We start from the raw sequence: 14,081 nt of genomic DNA on the forward strand, positions 1-14,081 counted from the left end.
TAAGAAATTTGGCCCAGTCTTTGTAAAGTTACAAGCACTGTACACAGAAAGATATATGGGACTACACGAACATGTGGCATAAAGATCCGTCCCAATCTTTATAATGGTACATGCCATATTAAGAATATTAAGGCATTTGAAGAGCCATGCTTTTCAGGGAACATTTTTTATCTGATGTTCTTCCACACTTGCACATTAATACAATGATAATGCTCACAAATAATTTTTCACCTCTTCCCAGAACTCAATCTTCTCTTTAAGACCTTATAAGGGGGTGATGAGAAGGTTATAATGATGAATGTGCATAATCTGACCAGTAACAGGAAGTTATTTAGGACAGGTCAAAGAAGTGGCATGTCCAGGATTTAAAAAACAAAACAAAAACAAACAAACAATAATGAATGAAAAGGGCCCAATTTGGAGAAACTACATGATAACGGGGCAATTGCTGTTGTGGTTTTTGTTGTAATATGCCAGTTGGGTTTCAAAAGGGGGAGGGGTTGAGGCATGGGCTATTTGTGTGCCCTCTTAAATCTGCTATGGCATCATAAACAGAAATCAAAAATGTAATGAACTGTGTGTTTACACATATAAATACATTGTCAGACATGTACCGGTAGACATTTGTTAGAAAACAACACTTTCCTTTAGAAGAAAACAATAATTTTTATTTTTCATCTTCTTTTTTTCCTTAAAAAAAAACACTGGTCAAGGAACTTGTACAATACTGCATATAAATCTTCCATACAAGTTATAGCATTATTGACCTACAGAAGAACACATGGCACTCTCCATCATTTACATGTATGTCAAAGCTCAGTATGGTTAGAACCGGTTTGGACAATGCTTTGACCAGTGATAATTAAGTACATGTACCTTGAATGTTTGAACTGGAAAAGATCATTCTTCACTGCAACTTCATAATACTTGTGAGGGTTGTTTTGAAGGAAGAAATACTTTGCGATGAGTCATGAAAGTCCATGACTTCTGTAGTTCAATATTATTACAACAGCTTCTGTTATCTAGTGATAGGAAATGGTCAGCAAATATTCTCGAGTCCTTGGATATGAATTGATATATCCGAGTGATCTGAAGGAAGGATTACATATATGCTATCTTAAGATTTCTGAAGGTTGTTATTGCCCGCAACTTTTAACATCGGGCGGGCGTAACTGGTGTCACGAGGGTTCCAGTCCCTGAAGGGGCACAGGATCATTGGGGGGGGGGGGCACTGGACTTACCAGGTGAATTACATGCAAGAATAGAATTACAAGGCCACCATGTAGGGGGTGGGGAGGGGGTGTGGCAGAGAGTTGTATCGTCTTCTTTGATGCTGCCTCGTGCCTTCCCCATTTCCTTCCCTTTTCTATCTTTCTCTTTCTTCCTTTCTTCCATTCTGATTTATTTAAGTTGAATGTACCCCCTGTGCCCCCTGTTACTCCAATGTTCTCTTTAGGAAGTAGCATTACTAAACTGTGTATATGCTCTACTCATTCTTTCTCTTCACCTTCCAATCAAAAGCAGCAAAAGTTGCTGGCAATATTAACTTTCAAGAATCATGGCTATATACAGTATTACTCAGTACAGATCTTTTTTTCCTCTTCCAATCAAATCTTACAAATATCCTGAAAGCCATCACCAATAATTATCTTCATTTTATGTCAAACAGTCAAGGTTTTCAACTTTTCACTGGACTCTATCCTCTCAAGGGAAGAATCACTAGGCGTCACTGCTCAATGATATAAAACTACACTAATATTTAAATGAACTCTTCCTCATGAAAGCCACTCCTAACAAATATTGTGAAGCCACAGTACCGGTAAATAGTTATGTCCTCTTTGGTTTCAAACTGTCAAGGTTTAGTCCACTGGACTCAAGGGAGGAAATCTCTGACCATTGACACTTATTTACAAAAATTGTGGAATATTCATCGATTTTTGTTGTTGTTGATTTTTTTTTTTGATTTTTTTTTTTAGGGGGGGGGGGTTTGGGGGTTACGATACTGGTACATTAAAATGGACTCTTCCTCAAAACTACTAACAAATATTCTTAAATGACAATAGGTAGTTATCTCCACTTGGTGTCAAACTGTCAAGGTTCTGTGCACTTGACTCAAGGGAAGAAATCTCTGAATATTGACCAATAGGGGGGGGGGGGGGGTCATAACACATTCAATTGGAGTCTTCCTCAAAACTACTAACAAATGTTCTCAAGTCACAATAGGTAGTTATCTCCACTTGGTGTCAAACTGTCAAGGTTTTGTGCACTTGGCTTCGAGGGGATTCACTGACCATAACCACTTGATGATAGAATATGTGGTCAAACTGACCAACAGAAAACCTGCACTACACATGTGACAATGTTGTTTACTTCTTCCTCAAAAACAATTCTTACAGACTTTACAAAGTAGGCTAATTATCTCATTTTAGTGCCAAACATTCAAGGTTTTTACTCATTTATTTGATTAGCACTGGTCAAGGTACGTGGACTGGTCACAATATTGTCTGAACTTGTATAGACCAGTTATAATGTATTCAAATGTTATGCTTGCATGGATCTCCTCTGTGATGGTAACTCACGATTAATGATCAAAAGACTTGCCCTAGGTTTTACCAGCATAGCAACAAACTTATGGATTAGGCTTTCTTACTTTTGAATGCAATAACTTGTTCAACGTCTGGCTTTAGTAATTTGTAATAGGCCCTTGTGTAACAATCTCTACAACCACTTGCCCATTTTTTTTAAATTTATTTATTATTATTATTATTTATTTATTTATTGTTTTATTTTTATTTATTTATTTATTTATTTTTTTATTTATTTATTTTTTTATTTTTATTTTTTTTTTATTTATTTATTTATTTATTTTTTTTTTTTTTTTTTTTTTGGGGGGGGGGGGGGGGGTCGGGGGATGCATAACTGGCCTGTGGTGCATCCTTCCAAAACTCAACTGGCATTTCTTATTAAGAACATTCCCACAAAAATGTGACTCTTGTTTCGTTTTATACCTCCCTTTCACAAAATTTAGACACAAAAGGCAATTCAATATACATGTACATGTTATACACATTTTATTGTATTGCGTGTCAATTTTTTTCTTCAACATTGCCTCCCCCCCCCCCCCCCCCCCCCCTATTTGCTCCTGGCCCATACATTATAGATTTCTGTGGAATTTTTATGAGGCATTTTGAACTGTGAAGATGTAGTTTAGATTGCTCATGATGAAAAAAATGTAAGATCTCCAATTTTGTTGCTATGGTTACATTCACCTAACAATTGATGGATGGGATTGACCTTTGCGAGTAATGTGACCCAGTTAATCATTTATGTGCACTTTGAAAACATGCAGAGACATTCCACCTGTAAATTTCCACACAATAAACCATTTGTTTTGCAAACAGACTATTTTAATGATGCCCTCTTCATTCTTTTCTCTGTCTAAGCCTAAAGGTAAAAGGTCAGTGTGTTCTATGTTTGGAGCCAGAAGGGCATTAAAGCCCCACTGCACTACTTACAGCTACTTGCGCCCTCTATATAGCAAACAATGCATAATCGGTGACCATTGGTCCCCCATGCATGATCCCCTTTTTCTTATGTTAATTGAGAGCTGAATTGATGAGATAACCACCCATCAGTGACTATGCTGGTTGGCCTAATCCCTCCTGGCCAAACTAGTACAGACGGGCTTTAATAATAAGAGTTTGCAATTGTATTTGATGTGAATATTAAACCTTGTAAAATCTTAATGATCGAGGATCTGAATACTGGAAGTCAATTTTTAATACATTTTAATGATTTTCATTAGAGAAGGAAAAGCTAAATAGGCTCAGAATCGTAGTGATGTCAGACCAGCAGTGTGATTGTCTACGTTTGAAATCGTTTAGACTATTATCAGTATTCTTATCATTATTTAGAACCTAAAGCTGGCAGATGATGTTTGTTTAGATTTCAATATCAGTATAGATAATTAAAATTTCTTTGAGAAATCAGATTGCAAATAGGAGGATCGTAAAGTGTGTGCCGGGCAATACTTGGTCAGGTCAAGTTGCCTTTGGTTGCCCCAATCAAGCAGGGCAAGTTCATTATTTGGCCCACCTGTACACAAAACAAAAGTTGACACTGTCAAGGCAATGGAGGTGGGTCAGACTGATAAAAATATGACATTATTACCAAGCTGTCATTGTGTCCGTCTAAATGTCACATTTTACGGTTCTGCTGGTAGATAAAACCAACTTTATCCTCTTTTGTTCTCAAACAATAATCATGACTTAGACCTAGTTTAAACCCAAAGGGTCATTGTCATAGGCATATCCAGAAATTTGAAAACAGGGTGTAGTAAACAATGTGGGTCACACAAAAAAAGGAAAAAAACACATTCCAACTAAAATATCTTTGTAATTAGAATATGTATGATTTCAGCCAAAGAAACCTACCTGCATTTTTTGTGCTTTCCTTGATTTGACCATGAACCTAATAGAAGTATTAGGTTCATGATTTGACATCTTCTTGGTCAATAGAATGTGGCCATGGACAGACAAATGGTCATATTTTTCATGATATAGGTCAATTTGCTTCTGCCAGAGTCTGAATAAAATGGCTGGTCAACCCAAGGTTAGGTTGATTGAATGATCTCCTTTCCAACTGATTTTGGCATCTTTTTAAAAGAGACTACCGGTAGTGCTCAGTCATCAGTGATCGCATTTTGATGAGCAACCTATCAAACTGAAGAAAAACATATTTCATTTCGTTTCATTTCATTACGTTTATTTCCATTTCCAACAAAATACTAATATTTAACTATCATACCCTTAATTAATTGAAAATATTCCGGCCACCCGACTTTGTTTTCTTGATATCTGAGCTGGAATAAAGGGTTTCCTTTTTAATATAACATTCTGAATGTCTTGCTATGTGGCTGTCTAGGTACCATTGACACTGTGCAATTTATATTTGATGTTTTTTGATGTCCTTAATTTAAAAAAAAAAAAAAAAAAATAATATAATTTTTTTTTTTTTTAATTTTTTTTTATTTTTTATATTTTTTATTATTATTATTATTATTATTTTTTTTTTTTTTGGGGGGGGGGGGGCGGAGTCGATTACTTTTTTGCATTATACATTTATGTGCAGGAAGAGCCCTCTCAGCCTTGTATTTTATTTTATATTTGTTGACTGCAAGAGGGGGAGGGGCAAGCTTTCTCTATTTCTTGGGAGTAGATATTATCATATACTCTGAGAGCCCCAACCTTGTATCACATTGTTCATTACAACAAATAGAGGGGGGGGGGGCTGTTTCTCTTTTCCTTTGCAGTTTACATTATCACATACTCTGAGAGCTCCAGCCTTGTATCATTTGTATTGATTGCAGTAAGCGGGTATCAGTGCACCTTGAATGCACGTTACGTTGTTGAGAAAACAAGATCTAGATTGTAAATGTTTACTACTCTGTTTTGTAGGTCACACAATTAAGACCATCAACTTTTCTCCTGCACGTGTGCGTCCGTACTTGTAAACATTATGTAACAGGGAGGAGAAAAACAAGAGTTAACTAGGTCATTTTTCCAGCTCTCTTTCTTTGAACATTTGCAGGTCTTCCAAAGATCCAAATATATTGTGTGGATAGATGTCTTGTCATGAATAATTCAAATGAGTGCATATAGTAGGCTTTAATGAAATTATTTATGTTTTTATTATTTAATTTTAATGATATTATAATGGTCTCCCCAGAGAAATATTATAGCATCAGGTCATGCAATACTGATAGAAATTTACAATTGAAAAAATAGCACTATTCTTACAAATGGAAGTTCCAAACATATACAAACAGATGTCAGTATAGGAATTACTTATGAAATATGGCATTTTAATGTTCCATCTTTAAAAGAACAAAATCTGGTGAAATTTTATTTGTTGCACACAACCATTACTGAAGTTCCTTAAAAACTGCAGAATTTCCCAGAAATCCATCTGTTCTAATAAATAATTTCACAAGATTACTAGTAGGAAGAAGGCAGGTCTAATCTCAGCTTGCATTATAGATAGCCCTACATCATGTACTTGTATCTAAAGGACTAATGGATTAATACCAGATCAAAGGCTCAAGCACACCAGTTTTGAACTGACAACTCTTGGTTATAAAACCACTGCTCTACCATTGAACCATCATGTTGCCCTCGGTCAAATGATTTCATCCTCTTTCATGCACTTTCATGCACTAGACCAATTAGGCATTGTGAAAAATTGCTTAAAAGAGGAAATTTGCATACCTGCCAGCCAGCATCCTATGGCAGTATGGGATGTCCTTAAAGATAAAGACCAATTCTGGTCATGCGATTGCATTGTGAAAGAAACGTTGTGGAATCGATCAGAAAGGTTGATCATCTAGCATATACATGTAAGTATTGGTGTGTACTACAAGGTTCTGGAATCATCAAAATTATTAGAAATTTGGCCCAGTCTTCGTAAAGTTACAAGCACTGTACACAGAAAGATGTATATGGGACTACGCACATGTGTGCGACATGTGCGTATGATCTATTTGGTCCCAATAGATAAACTAATTTACCAAATATATCAATTAGTAGGCGGTTTCCCGGCAAAATTTGTATCATCATGTACGTATTAGTCAAAACATATTCTTTCACATGATTGGTAATAAGAGCTTCCATTTCATTTTTTGAGATGGGGGCATTTCCAAAACTGGTCTTTACCTTTAATTACCCCCCTCCCCCCCCCCCCCCCCCCCCCCCCCCCTCTTGAACATCAGCAAATGGGACTCTTCCAAATCAATAGAATAGAGGGAACGCTTCTGTTATTGGCTGGTGCTGTTGGCACGACCAAAGTCACAAGGTGAGATAAGAAACAAAGAAGGGGTCAATCAATGTCTATTTTTAGAAAGTTGACACCAGACACAAGACAGGTTGATTGAGGAACAGGTTCGATCATTCTTAAATTTCAGACCCCTCCCAAATTGAATTTATGAATCGAATGACAAGAAAGAATAAGAATATTTGCAAAAATTTCAATACATAATTTGCATGTATACTGTCTGAAAACTAGATGCTTTTGCAACATGAAACATTTGCCACTTCGGGACTAATGTAATTGGCAAGACAATAGTCTACATTTGCCTCTCCTCACCCAGGAGGTAGAAAGGAAGTACACCAGATGCTTTCTCCGCAGTCTGGTAACACAAAAAATATGAATGGTGAATGTCTCCTAAAAACATGTACAGTATGTTTGTATAGACTAGCTTGAATTGACCCACATTAGTATCAGCCAGTGCATGGTTAAGGTCATAGCCAGGTCAAGAGGTCAGTTTGCGTTGGTTTGTACTTGAAAGGTGATTGTCCACTCGAGGGCGCCTTAAACCTTGCAGTACATGTCCAAAAAGAAGCATGTTTGCAAAATAGTAGGCGCTATTTTTTGGCACAGGGAGTTAGTTGTAAATGTAATGTAGGCTACAGTTTTGAGGATGGCCTACACCAGCATATATACTCTGTATAATGTACATGCACGTATGTTCATTTCGCCCAATATAGATTTACAATTTATAAATATTAAAAATTGTAAACATATAAATATGGTTATTTTGTACTTGGAAGGTGAATGTCCATTTTTTGGGCAGCTACATGTAGGCCTTAACCTAGGTTTAAAGAGGAGCATGCGTGCTTGCAAAATAGTATAGTATTAATTACTGCTTTGAGAGAAATAGTTGTTTTATTACGCTCAAGGGAAGGTTAGAATTGTGCTATTCCCCGAGGCTTGCCGAGGGGAATAGCCCAATTGTAACCTTCCCGAGAGCGTATGAAAACAACTATTTCTCGAATATTAAAGCAGTCATTAATACTTTTATATGCCGAAAAAAAATAGACTAAAAAATGAAAAATTAAAAATATTTATCATTTTTGTCGAAGACGGGATTCGAACTCTTGCGTACAACAAGAGGTGTACCGAAAACCAACGCTTAGACCACTCGGCTATGGCCCGCCGTTAACATGCTCGGCAGTTTTCTCCAATATATACATTAAAATGGATTGAAACCGGCTTCGCGTGTGATGAATGCTTCGCAAAAGCTCCATATACGGACTCTTCTTTTACTTTTGCAATGCATATTGGCACGAACTTAGATCAAGATCTATCGGCAGATGTTGTTTTTTGTTTTTGGAAGTTTATTTTCGTGTTCATGTCAACAATGCAAGATAAAATTGTCGGTAAGATCGATCGAGATTCAATTGTATTGAAATTACCGACCAATCCTTCGCACACATACGGCATCCTCCATCGCTCAAACCATTTTTTAACATGTAAACCTATGGGGTAACCATGGAGGCTGACCAACTTTTTTTAATAACCATGGTTATTAAAAATATTGAAATGTTTTATGCATGGTTACCGAGAATTTTACAGGAACAGTTGAAGTTTATGAATGCAATTCGACCAATCAGATGGCTGGATTTCTTAAGTGAGGTATATAACAAGTGCTATTGTTGACCTATAGTTATACAGCTGTTTCTTTTTCTTCTTTTGTCCGTTGTCATAAAAGAGTGGAAAATACAGATGAAATATAGAAATATGAGTAGTGAACTATTTCAGATTCTCTCATGGTTATCAGAAATTTACCCAAGCATAGACTTACATGCAATAGAAATTGTTTGTCAATTATGCACTATCATAATTGTGAATACCATTAACATGATCAAAAAGTTCATCCCCAATGACCTTGGCGTGTTGAAAAGGATGAAAGGGGGCAGGGGTAAGTCCAAACAAGGTATGGAAGTATACCATGCAGTAGGCCTACATAATATACTGGTACTTGTAAATGATGCAAAAAGAAAATGATTCATGATTGACCCCACTAGGCGCGTCTTCATCATCTCGAGATTGCCAAATAACCCGCTATTTCTGATTTGGGAAATAATCCCCAAGTTACAAATCGCGTCTTCACTATCTCGAGATTCGACCTCGAAACTTGAAACTTGACCTTGAGAAATTAGCTCGAGATATTTTGCTCAGCGGTAGCGCGTATTGCAAATCTTCAGTCTAGTGAAGACGCACGGTACAAATAGCTGGATATTTTGCCAAATAGTGGGATATTTTGCTAACTATCCCAAGATATCTTGGGATGACAATCCTGACCAAATATCCTTCTAATTGCTACTTCGGTCTTATGAAGACGCAAATTAGCTGGATATTTGGCAATCTCAAGATAGTGAAGACAGGCCTACTGATGCGAGCGACCTCGACTTGATCACCAACCATAACCAATACAAGCAATAAAATTATGAGTTGATTACAACCCTCTTTTGTTAAAGGGATCCGGTAACTTTGTCTCAGAATCTGAAACAAAATTCTGGATTTAGCTCATGATGCAATGATAATTATAAACCTTTAGGTCAGTCAGGAACCCCATGACTTTTACAAGCCGATCGCCTGTCTGATTATCAAGATATTTATGATTGAAATTACAAATTTTGAAAACCGTTCGCCTGACGGTTTTCATAACACTACAGTCTATTGGGGAAAACGAGTATGGTAAAACTGGTCACTCAAAGATTTTTACTTTTTTGAGGCACTTCTTGATCATTTTGAAGCGCAATTTTTTTAGGGCTTCAATATTACACCAAATCACAGACACTGATAACACTTAGGGCCGTGTATCTCAGATTTAACATTGTTAAATGATCCCTTTAAACAAATCTCTCTCTCTCTCTCTCTTTCTCTTTCTCTTTCTCTCTCTCTCTCTCTTTCTCTCTCTCTATTTCTATCCGTCTCTCGCTATTTATCCATCTTTCCATCACTCCATTCATATGTACTTGTGTATATCAATATGTTTGCATGTTTTTTTTCTTCTATCTACAGTCAAACCTGCTTTAGTGACCACCTGTCTACAGAGGCCACCTGTCTACATAGACCACATTTTTGTTTCCCTTGAAAATGGTTTCACACTGAAACATGTACTAAAGGAACCTGTCTGCAAAGACCACTTTTTGTGTTTCCCTTGAAAATGGTTTCTCACTGAAACATATACTAAAGGAACCTGTCTACAAAGACCACTTTTGGTGTTTCCCTTGGGCGGTGGCTATAGACAGGTTTGACTGTATCTGTCTGTCCATCTGCCTGTCTATCTATACATTCCTAACTATCTTTCTGATTCCCATCCTGCTGTCCGACTTGTTCTCATAATTTATGCATGAACCTGTTAGATATTATTATTATATTTTGTATCAGCCTCAGGTGGTAATGCTGTCAGCTGATTGAGCAAAGAGCAGTTCTGGAAAGAGGAGGAGGTGCAACTGCAAGAACACTCGGACGGACGGACGGACAGACGGACAAAAGTGGAGCAAGGCTACAGGACATCACACAAAGGTCAGTTGATAGTTGTTGTAGGCTACATGTAGCCTTCCTTATTTAGTGGACAAATAAGCCCATCATCTCCAATAGGATTAAATATGACATGCGGAATGAAGACGTGTTAATCAAAGAATAGATTAGACCTCGAACTAACTTTCTTTGTTAAAATCGACTTTAGACTGAGCTTGAAACCCATCGTCAGGTTTGAATTTAGAAGGAAATTACCATAGAATATATTATTTTGGAATCCTTTTTGCATTTGAATCAAGAGTTCTTTTCAGGGATTGGAGGGGGAATGTGTTCGATGAGTCCTGCAAACACTATTCAACTTTAATAGCCTTAATGTTAATGCACATGTACCACCGCCATCGGATGCTGTCCAAAACGCCAAGAAAAACTCTCCTACTTAATTAGAAGTTTCTAACACTGAATGTAAATTAATTTTCTTTCCTTCATGAATACTATCATGTAATGGATAAATAAAAAAAATTGATGAAATAACTGCTATGTTTACTTCATACAGTTAACTTTGTTCAATTATTCCATTGTAGTAGGAGCCTATACGTGGGGCACTTGGAGGAGGTCCAATTCTTTACATCAAAACAACTCGATTACGTACATGAAAGTGCACTTGTAAAGCAATCTCGCTATTTTCTTAGCCTGCGCAGTTCATAGACGTCACTCTTTCTTCAAGCTGTTTGATTACAACAATATGGATCAACATCTCAAATCTTGCATTTTCACACATACTTAACCTTTTTAGGGCATTTAAATGTTAAGAATATGGGATATGTCACAGTTGCTCTGGCACAAGACGTCTACCTACGAACGAACGTGATTTCCTTCTTGAATACATCGGTAATCAACACCAGGTGAATGATATGACGTAGCAGCCATTCCGTTCTCCGAGTGGTGTTTGATATCCTGTCAGAGCCGTTGACATGTTTTTTTCTCGACAGAAAATGCGACTATAAGTAAGGGGATCTCGACCAGACGGTTGGTGTAAAGGTCTTACATGTACATTACACTTGCACCGGAAATCAAGAAGTTGAGCTGTTCAATTGTATTTATTCAAATAATATTTGTTGATATTTTTGTTTACACTTGTTGTTTTCCTTGATGGCGTGGGAATGATGAAGTACATAACAAACAAACAATCGTACGTACGCTTGTTGACATGTTTTGGGGGCGGAAGTGATGTCAAGTAGGATAGTCTTGTGCATACGGTGATGTTTTCTTTTGCTAATTCACGTTCATCTATTGTACCGGAACATTAGCTAAGCATAAGGGCCCCACCCCCTGCTGCCCTATCGTTGGATTTATGAGGGGCACATCAGGCATGCCCCCTCCCCACCCCCCACCCCTAATCAAACACAATCTACCATTCCCTAAGCATCGATACACATATACACTCATCTCTGATATTCTTCATCCCCCCCCCCCCCCCCCCCAAGGATTCTTGATTTGCCCCCACCCTGCCTTAATTCCCTCAATGCAGGACTGATAAGGAATATAATAGTATACAATGTAGATCATATAGGCATCAAAGCTATTATTTAACATTGACTATATACCTTTCTTGTTGTTATCAGAAAATTATTAAAGAGCCATAATTACATCAAGTCATTCACATCTATTAATATTATCAGTGAAAAAAATACACAGGGCTCAGGGCGAATTAGCCCCCGAATTGCCCAAAACCTGAATATTATGTGATATCATCCTCCTGGCCCTGAGCAGGTGACGTGATACAAGGTAATAAATGGATCCTGGGGGTGTTTCACAAAGATCCTAAGTCGAACTTAACTCTAAGTTGGACTTAGAAATTATGGAGAGCCATTTGTAGCCTTGAAATTAAATATATTCAAAAGCAAAATTTCAACTATTTTAGACTTTTCATAAATTCCACATCAAGAACATGAAATCTCCTCAATAATAGAAAATATGATTGATTTTAATCAACATTTTATGTCTTTTAAAATAACTTTTACACAATATTTTCAAAGATACTAATGGCTTTCCATAACTGTTAAGTCCAACTTAGAGTTAATTCCGACTTTGGAGCTTTGTGAAACACCCTCCTGATTATATAAGCCCCCTCTCCAATACCACAGACCTTTGTCTTACACACGTGTCTGTATCCCCCACGTCTATTTCTATCCTCGAGTCAAGTCCGGAGCATGATGTAAACTAAAGTGACGTCAAAGGTTCACTAGGAAGAAACTCATAAGCAGACTTCGGTGAAGGGGCTCATTAAACAATACACTCGAGTTGCTGAAACATTTAGACCTGTATCAAAATGAATGATGGTGTTTACATGTATTTCGGATACGGTGTGAATTTGAAGTAATGTACAGTTGGTAATTTGTTGCAAGTTGAGTTGATGAAATGAATATATCACAACGAATGACAATGTTTAGTTCATGGACATAGTGAATTCCAGGTAATTAACAGTTTACTAGTAGACAATGGGAAGATGGCTTTAAAAAGATTTCCGACAAATTTCTGTGAAACTAAAGGAGTTATTTTGGGGGAAGGGGCAGGGGGGCTACATTGGTAGTATACAAGAGGGAAATAACTCCATGCTCCTCCTCAATTAGACGATTGATAAACTTTGAATTTTTGGATAAAGAGGATTGGGGGGGGGGGGGGTGGGCCTTTAGAACCTTTATTGCATGCAACTACTTTTTTCAAATCCTGTTTTCATTCATTTACACTTTAAAAAAGGCTGTGCTGCAGTTTCCTATGTTATATATGTGAACCAAGCCGTAAGGATGCTTTCCAGCACAACCTATTATACAAAGCTATAGAACCATTATAATTGGGTTGTGAATGTTGTGAGGCAGGATGTCTCACTCTGCTGTCTGGTCTGACTCACAGTCATCTACCTGTCTGTTGATAGTATCATCATCAAGTTACCATGGCAACCAAGTGACATTTTGCTTCGTGTCTCCCCGTCCAGCTGGCCTCTTCCCACCCATTCTCTCTCTCTCTCTCTCTCTACCTCTCTCTCTCTCTCTTTCTCTCTCTCTCCCCTCTCTTTCTTTTTCTCTTTTTCTCTTTGTCTATTTCTCCCCTTATCTTCTTTTGCTTTCTCCTCTACCTCTCTTTCTTTTTTTTTTCTCTTTTACTCTCCTCCTCTCTCTGTCTTTCTGAACCAAGTAACATCATCCTTGCTTCCTCCCTATCTTTCTCTTCTCCCTCTCTCTCTCTCTCTCTCTCTCTCTCTCTCTTTCTCTCTCTTTTCTCTCTCTCTTTCTCTCTCTTTCTCTCTCTCTCTCTCTCTCTCCCTCTTTCTCTCTATATATCTCTCTCTCACTCTCTCCTGTCTCTCTTTTTTGCATGCATGAACATCATCAACTCTAAAGTGTATCACACTGTGAACTTATCCCATATTTAAAGATGATTAATAACGTCATTTGCTTCCATTTACCGGTATAGATATATATATATATTTCTTTATAGATGAACAACACATTTTAAAAATTGCACGGTTTCAAAAAGATATATTTAGATGACCAATGTAAAATCTGCATTCCGTTAGCAAATAACGATAAGATCATCGCCGGAGACTTGAGTAGTGTATTTCTGGAGATAACTTCCAGGAAAGTCATATCCTTTATAGTGATAGGTAGTCCCCTATTTCTGTAGGACATTCAATTTTGACAAGACTTATGAAGCATTTTTCTAATTTAAAACTATATCTTGAGGAGTGGATTGAATATGGG

General features: G+C 37.3%; 1 protein-coding gene across 1 annotated transcript in view; it reads left to right on the forward strand.

Annotated features, from left to right (window-relative positions):
- Positions 1-14,081, forward strand: part of LOC581322 (SPRY domain-containing SOCS box protein 4) — a 51,278-nt gene that overhangs the window by 16,419 nt on the left and 20,778 nt on the right. Inside the window, exon 2 of the mRNA XM_003728750.3 lies at positions 10,231-10,368. The gene's annotated coding sequence lies outside the window, so the exon portion shown is untranslated. The remainder of the gene's footprint in view (positions 1-10,230; positions 10,369-14,081) is intronic.

This window comes from Strongylocentrotus purpuratus, unplaced genomic scaffold, assembly GCF_000002235.5.
Source record: "Strongylocentrotus purpuratus isolate Spur 01 unplaced genomic scaffold, Spur_5.0 spur5_scaffold_16, whole genome shotgun sequence".
Classification (NCBI taxonomy): Eukaryota; Metazoa; Echinodermata; class Echinoidea; order Camarodonta; family Strongylocentrotidae; genus Strongylocentrotus; species Strongylocentrotus purpuratus.